Source organism: Anabrus simplex, chromosome 1, assembly GCF_040414725.1.
Source record: "Anabrus simplex isolate iqAnaSimp1 chromosome 1, ASM4041472v1, whole genome shotgun sequence".
Taxonomy (NCBI): Eukaryota; Metazoa; Arthropoda; class Insecta; order Orthoptera; family Tettigoniidae; genus Anabrus; species Anabrus simplex.
In genome coordinates this window covers 671,301,110-671,322,031 of record NC_090265.1, presented here as the reverse complement: position 1 = coordinate 671,322,031, position 20,922 = coordinate 671,301,110, and positions in this window count along the sequence as shown.

The window sequence follows — 20,922 nt, the reverse complement described above, 5'->3', positions numbered from 1 at the left end:
AGTTTACAAACAGAATAAAAGGAATAGGAAATTACTTGTTTCAGCAAGTATGGCAAGAAAGCAATCACAAATATTTAACAACATTTAACTTATTATTGTCTTCACAGTTAGTATAGAAGAGAAGATAAAAGCAATGAGCTTCATTAGTTTCTCCTCTCAATATACAACAATAATTTTACTCCTTTTGATGGGGTTTTATGTTAAAATAAGCATTTAATCTAAAATTAATGAAATCAAGTGTATGGTGATTATTGTTTTAAGAGAAAAAATCAAGTGTATGGTACTAATTTAGAAAGAAAGAAAGAAATTTAATAGTTTCAATTTGAATCTTAAATTTTGGGTGGAACAACTCATGAAAAAATGCAATACTTCTCAAGATCTGTTAATCAAAGTCATTTAGCACAAATGTGTCTAGATTTTTTGCAATAAACTTCAATGTCAAATGGCTATCAACACTCATATTTTTCACAAGTTGTTCCACGAAGCAGTTCCACATTAGGTCACCATTCACATTTGCTTGCCATTTTCTTGTTTGCATTAAATTTGAATGGCACTTTACATATATTTCAATCAGAAAAGATTTTTCCTCAGTTTACTTTTCCTACTCTATTATATCAAGGAATTCAATATTGATTCCATTCAACAGGGATTCACCTATCGTCTTACGTTCAACATTTTAAATGCTTCCAGGTGATTGATTTATGCTTGATGAAAGTTCAGTGTTTCAAAGGCTTGTAGGTATTGTTCAAACAGACGAAAAGTATTATATTTGAACGTGGAGAATAATTTCATTTTAAGAAGAGTGGTTCTTATTAACCAATTTGGTTTTAGATTTATGATCAAAGGTAATTTTAAGAAATGTTTCTCCATTCTAGAATACTGTATACGATAGTCTTTTTGGCTTATACTGTGTGAAAGAGGAACAATTTTGATTCAGAAGTGGAAGGTCATGACACATATAATGGAAAAGAGCTAGGAATAGGGGAAAGATATAGTAATGACTTTTATAGATTTAGAAAAGGCATATGACAGCATCCCCCGAACAAAAGTTTGGGAAAGCTAACACACTAAGGCACTGAGAAGGAATTAATAACAATGGTACAAGCAATATTAAGATAACTGTTGCAGCTTTGTAAAGACAACAGTGGGTATTATTATTATTTATTTACCACAAATTCTGTGCAGAAATATGGAAGGTTTAGACAAAAGGGTGATCCTCCATGTACGTTTAAGATGTTCCCTAGATCAGAATGGTTTGGAATTGACAATGGGCTAAAACAAGGGAGTGTGCCGTCACCTTTACTGTTCATAATGATTATCAGTGACATTGTAAAGGCAGCAATGGAAGATTACAGAGGGAAAAGAATATTAATGTAATGATGTTTGCGGATGATGATGTGATCTGGGGAGAAGATGAGGAGGTACAACAGCTGAATGCACTAAATAGAAGGATTAAATAATGGGGATTGAGGATCAACTTGGAGAAGAGCAAGACAATGTTGATGAGTAGAGGAAGTAAAAAAGGAAAATAAGCTATCAAAACTGGAGACAAGGAATTGGAAATAGTAGAATATTTCAAATACTTGGGAAGTGAACAGACAGAAAATGGAAGACTGGATATGGAAATTAGTACGGATACAACTGGGGAGTGCCTTTTACCACCAGGTACAGAGATTACTATGGAATAAAAAGGTACCAATGAAGGAAGAGCAGAAACTTGGATGGTGACTCAGAGGGATGAGAGTAGAGTACAGGCAGCTGAAATGAAATTCTTGAGGAGTATGGTACAGAAGTGGTGGTGATTATCGTTTTAAGAGGAAGTACAGCTAGGCAATATGTACAGAAGACAAGGAGAGACAGAGTGGGAAATGAAGACATTCGAAAAGAGCTAAAAGTGCAAAAACTACATGACAAAACAAACTAGAACAGAATAGATTGAGATGGTCTGGACATGTCAAGTGGATGAAAGAAGAAAAGACTGACAAGACAAGCACTGGAAAGACAGGATGAGGAAGACCAAGATTATAATGGATGTACTTTTTGAAGAGCAGCATAGGACAACGGAACCTGGATTGGAACACAGTGTTGGATGAGGGATGGTGGAGAGACGGGATGAAGTGGAGAAGAAGCATATTTTCCCCCATCCAGTGTCAGCTGGAAAAGGGGAAATGATGAGATGATGATGATGATTGTGCGAAAAAAGACGAACTACTGAAAAATACCGACTCTTTCGAAGGCTACTGCCCTGCTTCCTTGTCTTACAATTATCATGATTATATTATGGTGATGCAAGTGTCATTCAATAAAAATACAAGTTAATGATTTCCTTTACAGAAACAGGCTGATAGCAGCAAATTCTTCAAAAACAAAATAGTCTAGAGCAAATATTGCTATTAGCTATGCATACATGTCAAAGTAAAAGCTGAAACATACAAGTTCAGAATAAAACGGATAATAGAATACAAACAATTTCTTATGTATAACCTAAATTGATGGAAGAGAGCAGAAGAGTAGGTCTTCAGAATGTTCAGTACTGCTGTATTTGGAAGACCCAAAAAGTAAAGCAAAAGGAAAGGTCAGGAGTTTTTCTGGACATGAGCACCATCTAGTGTCTGACCTTAGCATTTCTCAGGAAGAGGGGAGTGAATGCTTCAGAACTTTGATAGTGAAAAAATCGTGAAATGGACCTGAATGTGAATAAGTCTTGGAAGATCAGTGCTGCAAGATTTACAGTATTACTCTGACCACGTAGTCATTCCGCTGGAGTATTAATAATTACATCAATGTATAAGATGGCAGGGCCCACAATGAAGTTGAGAAATAAGGTTGGTTACGGTATATAAAGTCCAATCTTTGTGGAATTGCTGGTGAAAGCTGTACAAGCCACACCCAATTTAGTCTTGCAATGATATTATTTACAGAAGAAAAACTAGGAGATGGGGGTGATAGGATTCATGACAAATAACAATGTTCTTGAGGTTCAGTGGGTGTTTAAATACACCTATGGTTAGAGAGGGAAGTCTCAACTGTGAGGTGAAGCTGAGGTACGCTTAGCCATCGAATTATTGAACTTCCATTGTTCCAAATTGACTCGTGATTACTTATCTTTTTGAACAACGTGTTTCTCAAAATTGCCATGCTACTGTTACAAGAAGAATCAATTGAATGTTACTGCTCCCTGACTGCTATCAAATTTAGAGTTTTAGTCTTTTGTATTTTTTCTCTCATAAAAGAAAGAAATGTATCAAGTTTAAAAAATTAACTTTCTTTCTTGACCAAATAATACATTTTTCACTTAAGTAAATCAAGGGACTTCCTTCAAATAACATACTCTCTTAATTATAAAAGAGATCAGAAGGAATGTTATCCCATCAAAATCAACTTGAAAGAAATTTAAGACAGAGGCAGGACTTTTTAACTAATTGTTGGGTGATGCACAAAAATGTGTTGAGAAAGGGGCTATTTTACATACATTTTTAACATTAAACAAAATAATGTATGAAGCATATTAGGCAACCTAAGTTAAATGGGTGTAGGCATTGTTACACAAGTAAGTAAAAAGTCTAAGGTCAAGATTACCACATTAAAAATAAGGAGTACAGCATGTAACTCAGTACCTAAAATAACACAAAAAATGGTAATAAATATTTAAGTACATGTGCCATCTCAAATGTATCAGAGAGGACTGTTAGGGTTACCACCTATCTGACTTTACTCTGGACAATCAGGATATGCAAAAAATATATTCAGGGGCTGGAAATATTGTCTGTTTGAAAAATAAAAAAATCACAGTTTGTTTTCAGATCATATCATTCCATCAACACAAGTGATTCATGTAAGATTTAACAATTATATGATATTCATGCCAGGGGTGCCACTCTGTATGAAAATTATGGGGGTATAAAACAATTTTGCGACTGGTACAATGTACGATATTAGGCTGTACAAAACCGAAAAAATTTATAATTTTGGAATCAGATGATAAAATCGCCCACACATTCTCACTGTCCAATTTTCTCATGTTGATATGCTTAGCATAGTCAGGTGTTTGATGATTAAAATCACGTAGATGATGTGAATAGAAACCATGGAATCAGCTGATAAAATTGTCCACACATTATCATTGTCCAATTTTCTCATGTTCATATGCTTAGCATAGTCAGGTGTTTGATGATTAAAATGATGTAGATGATGTGAACAGAAACCATGAGGAAGATAATACCCATCTGCAGCAATCCATGGTGGCAGCAAAGTAGCCCCTGGCCCATGCCTTCAATGACACTGCCAAAACACATGTATCATTGTCGCCATCTTGATGGTGATTATAAGGTGATTTTTTTCCAGAGTGTACAATAATTCTGGTTTAAAAAATTCATAATTTTGAAGATTTGATAAGGTACTTTTGTAATCCATGGATGTCAACCCTAAATCAAGCACAATTTCTTTAATTACAAAATGATAGAGATCAGAGCAAATCACTCTTAGCAGTAGAATTTGTTTAGATATTTACTCCCCTAAACTAAATAACTACAAAATAGAAAAAATGCTCATTTTATAAAAATAACTATGATGTATGAAAGAAATATGCTTCAATTAATTTTCTAAAATTTCTTCAATACAGTTTCTAATTGCAGGCACACTCAGATGCGATTTCTAATTATGATGATAGGAGAGGACAAGAAAGAACAGAGTAAGAAATGACCATGTCAGGAATGAAATTGGAGTGGAAAAGCTATCTGACAGAATGGAGAGAAATAAGAACATGCCTAAACCATCTCAGTTTAACTACCAAAATTTTATCCAAATCTGAGTGAACATAAGCAAATTCATTCAAAATCACCGAAAGTAAACCAAACCCAATAAAATGCTGGTGTCCTCCTCCCATCCAATCCACTCCTTGCCTGACTCATGTGACACTCTCTGTATCTCTCTACTTTCCATTGGAGTTCTTATGAATGTGGTTTGCGGATCAATTTGTGTTTGCATTCAGCTGATATAAGCCACTTACCCAGAGGCCCCGGGTTTGATTCCTGGCCAGGTCAGAGATTTTTACGTGGATCTAAGAGCTGGTTCAAGGTCTCCTCAGTATACGTGATTACAACTGAGGAGCTATCTGACTGTGAGATGGCGGCCCTGGACTAGAAAATCAAGAATAACGGCCGAGAGTATTAGTCGTGCTGACCATACAACACCTCATAATCTGCAGGCCTCCGAGCTGAGCACCGGTCGCTTGGTAGGCCAAGGTCCTTCGAGGCTGTTGCGCCATGCAGTTTGGTTTTTTTTTAGCTGATACCATATAAACTATCTGCTATGAAAAGTCTTTTTCTGAATTCATCAATGACATCTGACCAACTGTTCAAGTTCAGTTTTTCTGTTTGTTGTTCTATAAACCATTAATTAATTTCTCTTGTTTGCTTTTTCCATTTACCCTCCAAGCAACTCATACCTTCAGACATCACAAGGGGTCTTCTTACTGGCAGTGTATGGGAGATAGGGAAACTTCATCTGGTCCCCAACAACCACCTGTTTCAAACAACTTCAGTTCCCATTCAATATCTGTTTCACCACTACTCACAAAAAGTCCCAGAGTCAGACACTATCCACTGCCAGAGTGAAACTCAGTTAGTCAGGATATGCCCACAGCCAGCTCTATATGGTCTGCTTGAAGGTCAAAGAGGCAACTAATCTGTTCCTCCATGCTCCAAGTGGACGAACAATGAACATGGTGTACAGAAGAGCCCTCCAGTGATGGGCCATGTTGCTCCTGCAATTGAATTTAACACCTGAGTATCCCTGGAATGACACTGTCCCTATAACCCGCCTGCCATCAATAACCCCTGATAAAACACTTTGAAATTCAGAGTTTCAGCAGTGCATTAAAAATCTGTACGACTAGACTTATATTCCTTTCAAACATATTCTAGCAATCATTCAAATATGGTACAACAGCAGCGGTGACTTATACTGAATTATGTTTGTGGTTCTGCTCTGTGATGCCCAGTCCATTGTAGTAAATGTAATAGACAAATGTAAATTCATATTGCATATGAGAAGTGCCAACTGAGCTTGTGTGCATCCATCCTCCACCCATGCAGATGCCCCCCTTTCTCTATGTCCTGTCAATTTTGAAGTTCCCAGAAAATTTTTGACAATATAAACAACTGACTTGTAAAAAAAAATACACAGGATAAAAGGTACAAAAGAATAAAGTATTTCTTTCATTTATTGAAAATAATTTTAATCTAGTATCAATTTTGAAGACGATTTTCATAATGGAGGGGGAAATAATCATCTGATGATAGTAATGTTCCTATTTTCATTTTCATGACTACCTAACTTCGAAGAATTCACCTTCATCTGTACCATTATGGAGAAACATCTTCATTATTACTTGTAGAATGTTCATCCAGATACTGACATAATTACTTTTATTAATCTTTCCTACTGTATTAAGAAAAGTGAAAGACTACCTGTTAAAACCTTTGATGAAAGGATGTCAGTTTAAACCCTTGAAATACAAAGGTCGATGAAATATAAACAGGATTTTTGTTCCTGAACATCAACAGTTGGTAGGACTGGCCCCGTGCTTCTGTTATGCTTAGGCAAGACCGTTAGAAGTGAGGAGGGTGTGCTGTTAGATATTTCCCGCCATTTCGTTGGTAACGCTCACGATGTCAGAGCAACAGGTGCACCCTTCCACTGTGCAATGCATAATTATAAAATTTCTTGCTTGTGAAGGAGTTACAGTAGTGGAATTTGCTAGAGATTGACTGCACAGTTCGGTGATCAAACATTGATATACAATAATAAAGTTTTATTATGAATCCACCTGTTCAATACATTATAATGTATAATATAATATAATATAATATAATATAATATAATATAATATAATATAATATAATATAATATAATATAATATAATGTATTGAACAGGTGGATTCATAATAAAACTTTATTATTGTATATTAACAGATTTCAATACGGATTAAAACATGAGATTAGTCACTTGCGATGAAACATTGTCCAGGACGCGTGTGTTTGCCTGGCATAAAAAGTTCAAAGAAGGACGAGAACGCATGGAAAATCAGCAACACGATTGCCGTTTTCGGACCAGCATTACAGACAAAAACATTTGTGCGGTTAAAGATATTATTGGCAACGATCGACGGGCGAGAGTATCAGAAATTGCAGAACAAGTCAGAATCAGTTATACGAGTTGTCAGGCAATCATCAGAAATGATCTACAGTTCCATAAAGTGTGTTCCAGATGAGTCCCTCGCAATTTGACCGAAATCTGAAGTCAAGATGTTTGGAGGTCTGTCAGAGACAGCAAAGGTTTGTGGAAGAAGGCGATGCATTTTTGTGATTTCCATTTGTTCAGACTGCTTAAAGAAGCTCTAGGAGGGCAACGATTTGAAAATAACGAGAGTGTGGAAGACTTCATGCGCAACTGGCTGGTGACATGACCCTGTTCTTTTTAGGATGAGGGTATCAAAAAGGTGCCCATACGCTGGAACAAATGCATTTCCAAAGCAGGAAACTATGAGGAAAAATAAATTGTAATTGCCTTGTGTTTTTCAATAAATGAATTTAAATAAAAAAAATAAAATCCCATTTATATTTTATTTCCCCTCGTAATTCTTCATCATAGCATGATCTAATAGCAAGATGCCAAACCGGAGCAATGACTTTTCAACACATATTGTTAAACCAGGTTTTAAGGCCTTTTTTTCCTTTCACATCCAGCAAGACAAGGTTGTTCCGAATGGGTGACAGTCCAGGCAGGAGAGGCTTGGGGAGAAAGTGTCAACAATTCCAAGAATTGGGATGTCTCAGTGACAGAGCTTCTCCAATAAACATGAAGAGGCCTGCTGTGCTGCAACGCATGCAGATCATACACAACCTTATGGATGACTCTATAATTACAGCCTTCTCCGATTGGCAGCTAAGTGTGTTCACATGCATTCATCCTAAAGTACTGGTGTTCACAGATCCAAGCAAGGTTGCCAATCAACAGTAACTGAATGGGTATTGATCTTTGGCTCGATAACAACACACAATATGAAGGATGGGATCGCTCATCGCTGTATATTATGTTTTTCATTCTGGTGGTTCTGCAGCTCTGCAGATCGTATTATGAAGCTGCACCTTACAGTGGCTAGTTTTAACTTATAATTTCAATAAAAACAACTAATAAGTGATCTTTCATATTTAGCATAGTCTACTTGAGAGACATCTATAAGAACACAAACTCTACATAAAACTATTATCATCATCATCATTATCAACACCAACATCAGTCATTCATATCCCACAGAAACTTAAGTGTTTCTACACTACAAAAGCTGCATTCTCAATCTACTGTACTTCTTTATGCAGTGTTCAACAGAAGAAGAACAACAATCTCTGAAATTAAGAAGATGAATTAAGTTCAGGTTTTCTTCACGATATCTACAACTAATTTTTAGTACCATTTTAGCAGTTTTAGATTACCTCTATGAAATGTACTAAAATGACTCTCCTACATCCAGAACCTCATTGGCAAATCAAAATTGGTGTTATCTTGTCCGAAGTCATCCAAGTCTTCTTCCAGAACAATTGGAACTTATGGTTCCATACTAAAATGGTAAGAGAATATTGATAAGTAAGAGATGAATCCTGAGTTGGCTAACTTTGAAGAGCAATCCCCTTTCTTTTTCCAAACTTTCAATTGATATTATTTCTTTATTTACAATATTTTATGATCACTTTTAAAACAGATGCATTAATTCTGCTCTGCAAGTTTTCGATCTTTGACTACATCATTATGACATACTTTGTGTGGCTGCAAACAATGAGGTAGATGTTTTTGCTCACAGTTCCCAGATTTATCATTGATACATTCTTTAAATGCTGATAACAGAGATTCTGAAACCTCTGTTTTAAGAATTCAATATGGCAACATCAAAGTATAGGTGTTGATTTCAGTTTTCCATGGGAGATTGGAAGTCAACTTCAAAGTAAAAAGAAAATGTCAGTGAGTTTTAAGAGAAATTTGAAAATGTCCAGAAATCTGTCAAATAATGGTGGTAACCCAATATACCCAAAATCTTTCCATTATAACCATAATAAATGGAATTCTGAACCTACTGGACCAAAGAGAACTGCTTGTACCAAAACACAATCCAATAAAATAAAACTGCAATTATTGAAAAAAAGAAGGTGGAAGGAGAAAGAAAGATGGAGAAGTACCATAAATGCCCCAACCCAGCTGGAGCTGGATAATGATATTAAAAAAAAAAAAAAAAACACAACAACAATGTAACATGAAATACAATTCATCGAATGACTTTTCTTGTCCCACCTCTATGTACTTTTCTAATATGAGCCAATAAATTTGATTTAAGTTTGGCTCTGTAGTTACAAAATGGGCACAAGAACTGTGCAGGTTTACCACACTCGTAGCGTTGATGTCTTCTCAGAGAGCTTGATCGGCGGTAAGTCCTGTTGCATACGTCACATGGATAGACAAGTTGGGCATCAGTTCCAGTAAACTGAGACCAGTCGTCAAATGTTTCACCTAGGGGAAGAGTCATCAGTGTTGGACAATATTGACTCAATGCTGCTTTCATATTAAGGTTATAAAAGCAAGAAGCAGACCATCCCACAATAAGCAGCCATTCCACGACTTTCAGGCACTAAAACTACATCCCAGTTGAGATGAAACATAGAACATGCTTCACTAGTGGTGCATTTCTACACATTAGACATATAACGTAGACACTAACATCCATACTGGAACTCCTTCTTCATTTGAACTGAATCTGAATTAAAACCCAACTTCATGGAAAATATCTCAATTTCTGATTTTAAAAAAAATTAAATATGAAGTCATACTTTCCAGTTTCAACTCAGTTAATGTAACTTTAAATTATCCAGTTTGTTGAACATCATTAAACAAAGAATAAAGAACACAGTATTATTCTTTGTTTAATAATATGCTTTGTAGGTATATTTAGTGTTCAACCGATTAGAGAACTTAAAGTAACATTAATATATTTTAAGAAATTCCTTGCCTCTCTATAGCTGAGTTAAACAATGGCTTTTTATTATTATTACTGAACCTAGGCTTCATATTTCATTTAGCACATGCATATTTTTTCTTTCTTTTATAGATGAAGGTTTGCTCTATCTATAGATTACTCCATGTTAAGAAAACAGTATTGCTCTTATGGACCTACAAGGAGCGAACACAGCCCCTCGTAGACACCAATAATCCCTCGTGATTAAGGAATATTGTCCAGCTCCATGGCTAAATGGTTAGCGTGCTGGCCTTTGGTCACAGGGGTCCTGGGTTCGATTCCCGGCAGGGTCAGGAATTTTAACCATAATTGGTTAATTTTGCTGGCATGGGGCATATGTGTTGTCTTCATTATCATTTCATCCTCATCAAGATGCACAGGTCGCGTCAAATCAGAAGACCTGCATCTGGCGAGCCGAACTTGTCCTCGGACACTCCCAGCACTATAAGCCATATGCCATTTCATTAAGGAATATTATAACATTCTTTATATGGTATTATGAAAGAAAAAAAGGATGAGGCATTTTTTGCCCATATGCTATTAAAATAACTACTGAAACTTTTCTTACATTCCCAGGGAGAAAGCACAATGGCGGGAACAGCCATCGCTTTGTTGCCTTCCTTCATTTTCCTACGGTGTCGCTCTGTACATGTAATGCATAATCTGTTACTCTATGAATCCTAGTAGCTTATTCCTGTTGTAGAGAAATCGTCTGTTTATGTGATGCGTATGCTTTTAATCCTTATATCAGTGCATACTTGTCTTGTGTTGAGTGAGTGGCATGTGATTAATCAGTCTACGTGTGCGACTTCTTTCTTTAATATTAATACAGTAATTTATTTACTCTATGGATGACACTGAGGAAGAAACAAAAGTAAACAGTGCTTAATTTACATCTTATTTTCTTCCTTCTTTTATCTTTGAACTTAGAAACAGAGTTTCACAAATTTATGTTCCACTGTTATCCTGTGAACATCAAAATGAACCCGTCTACCAACCCAACAGCCGTTATCCCCTAGAGTTCATGAATATCATTTTCAGCTTAGTTTCTTCCACCTTTATGTACCACCGTTTACCCGTGATGTTGAGCAGAGTCGTTCGATATGGCAACATAGTAGCCATAAGAACAATATTGTTTTCTTAACATGGAATGATCTATAGTATAATGGTTTCTTATTTCTCCTTTACTACAGTATCTATTCATAACAGCACCTTCTAATCAACATGTTACCATTGTTTGACCTTTGCTAGAATATGAACAACTTCAAACAATTATAATTTTTTTCTTCATGAGTTCAAAACAATGAAAGTGATTGAATAAATAAGATAACAAACCCCTTACTGGGTGTACTGTACACTCAGTGTTCAAATGTTCTGTCATGTATAAGCAGAGGAACGATGACTGCAGCACATGGCCATTCTGAGGTTCAATATGTCAGGCATCTGCCACCACACAAAAGTGTGCTATGGCTGTGCAAGCAGAAATATGACCAACTCACCACAATATACCGTGTAAATGTGATGTTACAGAAACAGCTGTGTGTGTGTGGTGCATGAAGATTTCATTTAGGACAACAGATGTATTTGACATCACGATATTACCAATGAAATGAGCATCTCGGTGGGCAATGTGAAAAATATTGTGCATGTGCAACTGAGGTAGGGGAAGAGGTGTTCATGCCAGGTGTTGAGGCAACTCATATAGATGTGCAGAAAGCCACTAGGATGGGACTCTTCCTCCTGCACTTCATGTAGTTTTATGAGGAAGGAGAGCTGTTCCTGCACTATATAATTACAGGGGATGATATGTGGAAATTCAAATCTATGGCATCTGCAAAGAAGGTGACAGTGTTTAGGCGATCACAGGGGTGGTTGATTTCCTTACCCAGGGGCAGAATGGTTAATGCTATCTCTTAGTGTGCCTCACTGCAGTGGCTATGGGAGGTGATTTGTAGCTAATGACCAGAACTCCTGCATGCGTGATTCACAACTGACGAGGAAATGCAGTGGTTTGAGGAACTTAACACATAGTTCATTTAAGCTGCCTTTGATTTCTTGGTGTGTTGGTGGAACAACTGTTTAGATATGCACAGTGACTAGGTGGAACACGGCCATATGTTATGTGCATGTTGAATATGATGTTGCAAAAAGAGAATCTGTTACCTTATTTATTGAACTGTACTCATGAATACAATAAAAAGTGAAGAAAAATCCTTTGAGGCTATAAAAGACAGTTCCTAAGCCAAATATTCTTTAGGTTGAAAGAAAGAGGTGCAGCAGTCATAAGAACTGAAAACGGTAATCTCAGTCTTTACGTGTAGGCATTAAACAATAAAATTACTCTAGACTTCTAGACATGCAACGTCTCTGAACTGAAAATTTATTCCAGATGTTTTATTGCTATCCTTTGCAATCAAACTGCTTTCTAGATTTCATTTTCATCAACTGCTGAACATTATTTGGAAACATCACAGTCAGAAACCAGCATATTGATTTATTCAGCCTTTTTAATTTAAAATGCAGAGGAGTCCTGAATATCTCAGGCCCAATTAGCCAAGACTAGATGCTAATCGCAAATACAATACAATACACTATTTCTTGCAATTCATAAAAATTTCTGTTCAAGAATGTTCAGCTCTGGGCGTATATATAGCGGTCACGGAGAATAAATGATGGAGGTTTATTTCATGATAAAGAATGATGGTGATGATAGTACTGTGTTACAGGTGCTTGTGAAATCTACTCATATAATCTGCATGTTTGTGATAAATAAAGACAGGCACAGTTATGAAGAAAATTTTGCCAAAACATCAGATTTATTCTGCAAAATTTATTCTGCAAGAATGTTCAAAATATGACATATATGCTAAAATATCTTTGTCCCTAAGTTAAACTGTTTATAGCAGGTTTTCATCATTATCAATCCCTTATAGATTAAGTTTTGTCTGTATTTAATGCAGCAATATGATACCAAATTAAATATAATCAACCAAAATAACTTTATAGTCTTTGAGCATCATGAAACTCTTACAGTGAGAGAGCAAAATAATTTGCTAGTTACAATATGCTACAAACCGTTAATAAAGTAGTAGTAGTAGCTTTTCAATGTGTACATATGTTGAGTGCTTAGCCCGGAGGCTGCTTCGATCCTCAACAGCTTCGCCATCAGCTGTTATAGGTCGCCTAGGTGTCACTAAAGAGGCGTACTAGGGAAATGAGGAGCGAGGCCGTTTCCCATTGCTTTCATCACTGAGCCACAAGTTGCTATTACATATCAGTCACCCAAGCCCACATAAATGTATGCACCAATTGACCTTATGAGTGACATTTTCACACCATTCATAACAGAGACTGGCTGCCTAAGGAGTGGCATTACTAACATCACTCATACCTTGGTCGTCGGGCTGAGTGGCTCAGACGGTTAAGGCGCTGGCCTTCTAACCCCAACTTGGCAGGTTCGATCCTGGCTCAGTCCGGTGGTATTTGAAGGTGCTCAAATACGACAGCCCCGTGTCGGTAGATTTACTGGCACGTAAAAGAACTCCTGCGGGACTAAATTCCGGCACCTCGGCGTCTCCGAAGACCTTAAAAAGTAGTTAGTGGGACGTAAAACAAATAACAAAGAAAAAAAAACATACCTTGGTTACTTTCATATTGTCAAAGCCAAGGATGAGACTGAAACAGGACAATGAAATTGTGTTGGCCTATACCACAAGACATAGTGCACCATAAACACTAGATCTTGCCAACAAGGCAAAGCTTTTCAATATGTTCTGGTAAAGAATTGCATTTTCTGTCAGTTACTACTGTTTTTTTGTCTGGCCAGGTTACCTGCTACAGGAGGGAGAGGACCATACAGCCAGGGATTCAACAAAAAGGTAAATAACCTGGCCATAAAGAGGCCAATGGCTTCAGGTGGAGGAGCTCCATATTAATGCTGGCCCCCCAATGGGAGAAATTGCTCTGAAATGCAGGATGCAGTGTCTGTTCTGCTGGCCATGATTGTTAAGGTATTGAAGATGATATAGATGTTGATTCCCACAGGAAACCTGAAATATTTGTCCTGAATGAGTAAATTTATAACACCAATATAGTGGGTGTAGTGATTGATGTGGTAATGCGGAATGTAACGCGAAATGTGAAACGTGGTATCCAGTGGGGATTGGCTAATAGGTTAGAAGACCTAGACTTCGCTGACGATGTGTGTCTCCTGTCTGAGGCATATGGTGAAATGCAATCAAAGATTGAAGACTTGGTAAAAGAAGAAAAAAGGTGGGACTAACGATCAACTCAAAGAAGACCAAGGTCCTAAGGATGAACACCAACAAACTAGACCCATTTGTCTTCAGTGATGAACCTATAGAGGATGTGGATAGTCTCACCTACCTGGGCAGTGTAGTTACCAAAGATGGAGAAGCAGTATAGGATGTTTCTCAATGTATACAAAAAGCAAATGGTGCCTTTGTTCGGCTCTATCCGGTATGGAAGAATAACAAAATATCTATCAGGACCAAACTTCGCATTTTCCGAAGTAATGTCAAGGCTGTTCTACTATATGGGTCCAAGACCTGGAAAGTGACTAAAGTGATTACCTCCAAGTTGCAGACCTTTGTCAACCCCTGTTTAAGGAAAATTCTAAACATCTACTAGCTGGAAGTAATCTCCAATCATGAACTATGGAGAAGGACGGGTGAAACCGAGATGGCCATACAGATAAAGCGGCGGAAATGGAAATGGATAGGGCATACGTTGAGGAAAGGGAATGAAGCCATTGAGAGAGAGTCACTGGATTGGAACCCGCAGGGTAAAAGGAGGAGAGGAAGGCCCAAACAAACGTGGCGAAGATCTGTACACATGGAGGCAATGGAAGAAGGCAAGACCTGAAGAGAGGTGAAGAGGTTGGCTGGCAACAGGATCAGATGGAGATGCTTTGCTGATGCCCTATGTTCCACAAGGAACAACAGGAATTAAGTCAAGTAAGTCAATATAGTGGGTCCATTGTTGGACATAATCAATTTTCCAGCTAACTCATTCCTGGCTGCCAGCATTTCACTCCAGTGTGCAAAGTTGGGCTCATCAGTTTGTAAATAGTACACGGTATGCACTAGCCATGCGTCTTGGTAGGTGTGCTATTTACCAACTGGGGCAAAACACTGGCAACTAAGAATGAGTTAGCTGGAAAATTTATAATGTCCAATAACGGACCAACTATACTGGTGTTATAAATTTACTCATTCGGGACAAATATTTCGGGTTCCCTATGGGCCTCAACATCTATATCATCTGATAGCCAGGCAGACATCAATTTTTGAAAATGAGACAAAGTCTCTCATATGCATTGGCACTGCCAGTGGCTCCAAGTAGCTTACACAGGGGCCTCCACGGTATGCACTAGCCATGAGTCTTGGTAGGTGTGCTATTTACCAAATGATGAGCCCAACTTAGCACAGTGGCGCAAAACACTGGCAACCAGGAATGAGTTGGCTGGAAAATTTATTATGTGCAATAACGGACCAACTATATTGGTATTAAGGTACTGAAGCCTAAACAGTCTGACACCATGGTTAGCCGGTTCAAATCTCACGGATAAAAAGAAAATTTCACCATCATAACGTTGGCTGACAGGGTAGGAAAGGTGGTGGTATACAATTTCTAATCACTAGATTGCATGCCAAAAGCCTGGATTCAATTCCAAACCTTTCTGCAGTGCTCATATGGAGTGAGGTCATATGATGCTGTTGATGGTGATTCGTCTGTCGGATGGGGATGTAAAGCTTTGAACATACCCTTTGGTGTTATTCAACAGGCTGCATGTTGGCACCACATTTCACCCTCACCCTACCTCATTATCATCATCATCATCATCATCATCATCATCCCACATCCAGACGTGCAGGTTGCTTGTGGGCGTCAAATAGAAAGACCTGCACCAGGCAAGCTGAAGAACATGTATGAGGACTCTTCCAGCACTAAAAGCCATACAATAAATAACTAAATTAATTCTATGCATTGCAATGATTGTTCCCACAGTGCTAGCACTCATTGTTTAGAATATGAAATGTCATATTTTGCCAGTCTTGATTGATAACTATGACTGTATGATAGCCTAATGTCTTCCTGAGCAGCAAATTAAGAAATAGCTATTTTCATTATATATAAAAGAAGTATGGCCTCAGGTGCAAAAATGCATCTTCTAAGCTCATGCCACTTGGACAACTTGAGTTCAATATTGATATTCCATTCTAACAGCCCGTGCCATAGCAGCAAGCTATACAACACTTCCATCAGCAAAGTCTTCAGTCAAATAAACACTGAATGTTTTCACCAAGTTCTTTTATCTGCTGACAGGCATGCTATGAATTTTCAGATTTTCAACAATCTATGGAATTTGGCCAGGATAAAACCTGTGACCTCGAGTACACAATCACCATTTCAGTGATTATCTTTAGAGTCCTGCACGGATGTGGATATGTGGATATAAGTTAATGTCCTGGCAGATACAAACTGTATGGCAGTGCGGATATCTAAATAATGACGTTAACTGATTTTCACTCAGGTATACTCTTATTTTAGCTTGTGGTTAGGCAACCCTTGACACTGGTATGGGAGAATACTGACATATAAAGAGCCTTGAGACCATAAAGCCAAAAATATGACCTAAGCCTAGCTGGCTCCTGTCCTCAATTAATGGAAGTAAGAAACAAAGGTCAATAAGTAAGTAGTTTTCGCAAAAGGAAGTCCCTCATGAACCTGTGACTGTAGGGGTTCTGGTGCCAGGTGTCAGACCTCTTGTATTATGTTAACAAATCTATCCATTTCAATGTATTGGGTGTAATATACTGTGGTTAAATATTTACAATATCCGCGGATAACCATTTTGCGGATGCGGATAACCATTCACGGATGCGGGTGCAGATGAAGGAAGTGCAGATGCGGATATTATTTTGTATATCCCTGCAGGGCTCTAATTATCTTCAATGTATGTTCTTTACAAGGATGAACAAAGAAAAGAGTTTAATGTAAAAGTGTATCATAATAATAGCCTTTTTCTTTCATCGGCATATGCAAAGTAGGATTTGGCCTGCAAGTGGCCATGGCTGGTTCATGATCCAGCAGCTCTGCATTCCGTCCGATCAACCAAGCAGAGGAGGGGTGGTCACGGCTCTACCATGGTTGTTTGCCTTTGTATTCGGGAGATGGAGAGGGGCTGGTCTCCACCGTCGGCTGTCCTAAGAATGGTCTTTTATAGTTTTCCATTCTCCTGCACTAAGATGAATACCGGGACAGTTCTTATTGTATGCCACGGCCACCTACACTCTCACTTTCTCCAAACATCTCCTTCACCATATTAAATCTCCCTGGCCTGAGAGACAGCATTAATATCTAAGAGGCCTAGCGTCTCCTTCAGGGACAGAATGAAAATTTGTTTATTAGTAATAAACAATTTTTACCTGCAAGTTTGATCTGAAATGGAGATGGCTTGGAGTATCCAGTTATTTGAGGTTTATTGGTACCTCGAATGATCAGGGTTCTACTGCACTCTCAGAAGATAATTCAAACATACATACATTATCATCATAGACTGTTATGCCTTTCAGCATTAGGTGTGCAAGCCTCTATGAATTTACTAAACATCCCACAATCCTCTAGTTACAACTAGTGCCGTGCCCTCATTTAGTTCTATACCTCTTATCTTTAAATCATTAGAAACTGAATCTAACCATCGTCATCTTGGTCTTCCTCTACTCTTCTTACTCTCCATAACAGAGTCCATTATTCTCCTAGGCAACCTATCCTCCTTCACTAGTCTCACATGACTGCACGACCAAAGCCGGTTTATGTGTACAGATTCATTCTTTGAGTTAATTCCTAACATAGCCTTTACCTCCTCGTTCCAAGTACCCTTCTGCCATTGTTCCCACCTGTTTGTACCAGCAATCATTCTCGCTACTTTCATGTCTGTTACTTCTAACTTATGAATAAGATATCCTGAGTCCACCCAGCTTTCGCTCCCGTAAAGCAAAGTTGGTCTGAAAACAGACCGATGAAATGATAGTTTCGTCCGGGAGCTGACTTCCTTCTTACAGAACACTGTTGATCGCAACTGCAAGCTCACTGCATTAGCTTAAATACACTTTGGTTCAATCTCACTATATTACCATCCCGGGAGAACACACAACCTAAATACTTAAAACAATTTACCCGTTCCAGCTTTGTATCACCAACCTGACATTCAGTTCTGTTGAATTTCTTACCAACCGTCATCAATTTAGTCTTTGAGAAGCTAATTTTCATACCATACTCATTGCACCTATTTTCAAGTTCCAAGATATTAGACTGCAGGCTTTCGGCACAATCTGCCATTAGGACCAAGTCGTCAGCATAGGCCAGACTAACCGAATCCCTCCCTCCCTGCCACTTTATACCTTTCAGCAGATGATCTATGTAAACTACGAACAGCAAAGGTGAAAGATTACAGCCTTGTCTAACCCCTGTAAGTACCCTGAACCAAGTACTCATTCTACTATCAATTCTCACTAAAGCCCAATCGTCAGCATAAATGCCTTTGATTGATTTTAATAGTCTACCTTTAATTCCATAGTCCCCCAGTATGGTGAACATCTTTTCCTTCGGTACCCTGTCATATGCTTTCTCTACATCTACGAAACATAAACATGACTGTCTATTCCTCTCGTAACATTTTTCAATTACCTGGAGCATACTGAAAATCTGAACCTGACAGCCCCTCTGTGGTCTGAAACCACAGTGGTTTTCATCCAACTTCCTCTCAACCACTGATTGCACACTCCCTTCCAAGATACCAGTAAATACTTTGCCTGGTATACTAATCAATGATGGTTATGAATTTCATGTTTTTGGTCCGTATTGAACAATATATAAGTAATAATAATAATAACTTAAATGTTTCCACCTTTTCAATACAATATATTCACAAAATTACAAAATTATACGGTACTAGTTTCGACCCATCTAGGGGTCATCATCAGCCGTATTGGAGCAAAGATCATTTGTGGCGAAATCCTAAGACAATATTATTTTAAAGAATAACAAGTGAAATGAGATGTTATGGTAATAGTTAATAATACAAGGAATATACATAATAAGAGGTTTTTAACAAAGAATAAAGTATAAATGGGGTGTTGTAAAAATTATAATCATGGAAATCAGTAAGTTCTTGTATTGAAATGAAAAATGGCTTAGGAAGAGGGCTTAAGGTGGGGCTGAAGGGTGCGGGAGAAAGTGTAATTGTCTTGGAAAAGTACCTTTGATTAAATTTAGGATTGAGTTTAGGTTGGCTGCATTATTGTTTCTGAGGAAAGTGATAAATAGATCGAAGAGTATGTTGGGTTTCTCTGAGATTTCATTGAGATTGTGACAGGCATTAAAGTATTGGTCTAGGTGTATGTAGTAATTTTCCATTATGTTCAGTAAAGGGCCCTTGTTTGCTAATACGAGGATGTCCATGTCTTGTTCAATATTGGTGAAATTATGGTTATAATCTTGCATGTGTTGGCCGATGGCTGAAAACTTGTTGTATTTTATTGCGTTAGTGTGCTCGTGGTATCTGATAATGAAGTTTCTCCCGGTTTGCCCGATGTAGGTTTTTTTACAGGTGGTACATTTCGCCACAAATGATCTTTGCTCCAATACGGCTGATGATGACCCCTAGATGGGTCGAAACTAGTACCGTATAATTTTGTAATTTTGTGAATATATTGTATTGAAAAGGTGGAAACATTTAAGTTATTATTATTATTACTTATACTAATCAAAGAGATAACTCGATAATTGTTGCAATCCTTGCTGTTCCCTTGCTTATAGATGGGTGCAAATACTGCTTTTGTCCAATCTGAAGGTACCTTACCAACACTCCATGTTAATCTTACTATTATATGAAGCCATTTCATCCCCCCTGCCTTCCCATTATACTTCATCATTTCAGGTCTAATTTCATCTATTCCTGCTGATTTATGACAATGGAGTTTATTTACCATCCTTTCCACTTCCTCAAGCGTAATTCCACCGACAGCATTTTCCTCCTCTCCATGAGTTTAGCTGTAAGCAACACCACCAGGAAGATCTCCTTTTACGTTGAGAAGATTTTCAAAATATTCCCCCCACCTGTCCAGTGATGCCCTGGGATCTATTATGAGTTCACCTGAATTACTCAAAACACTGTTCATTTCCTTTTTTTCCTCCCTTCCTAAGATTCTTTATTATTGTCCAGAAAGGTTTCCCTGCTGCTTGACCTAGCCTTTCCAGGTTTATTACCAAAATCTTTCCACGACTTCTTTTTGGATTCAACAACTATTTGTTTCACTCTGTTTCTTTCATCTATGTACAATTCCCTGTCTGCATCAGCCCTTGTTTGGAGCAATTTCTGATAAGCCTTCTTTTTATATTTACAAGCTGCTCTCACTTCATCATTCCACCAAGATGTTCGCCTTTTCCCATCTTTACACACAGTTGTTCCTAGGCATTCCCTTGCTGTTTCTACTACAGCATCCCTGTATGCCATCCATTCCCTTTCTATACTCTGAACCTGCTTACTGTCCATTGTTCAAAACCTCTCACTAATTATATCCATGTACTTCTGTCTAATTTCCTCATCCTGAAAATTTTATACCCTTATTCGTTTGCAGACAGATTTAACTTTCTCTACCCTAGGCCTAGAGATACTTAGTTCACTACAGATCATATAGTGGTCTGTATCACCAAAAAATCCCCCAAAAAAAACCCATACGTTCCTAACAGACTTCCTGAATTCAAAGTCAGTTAAGATATAGTCTATTATGGATCTGGTACCTCTAGCCTCCCATGTGTAGAGGTGATTAGC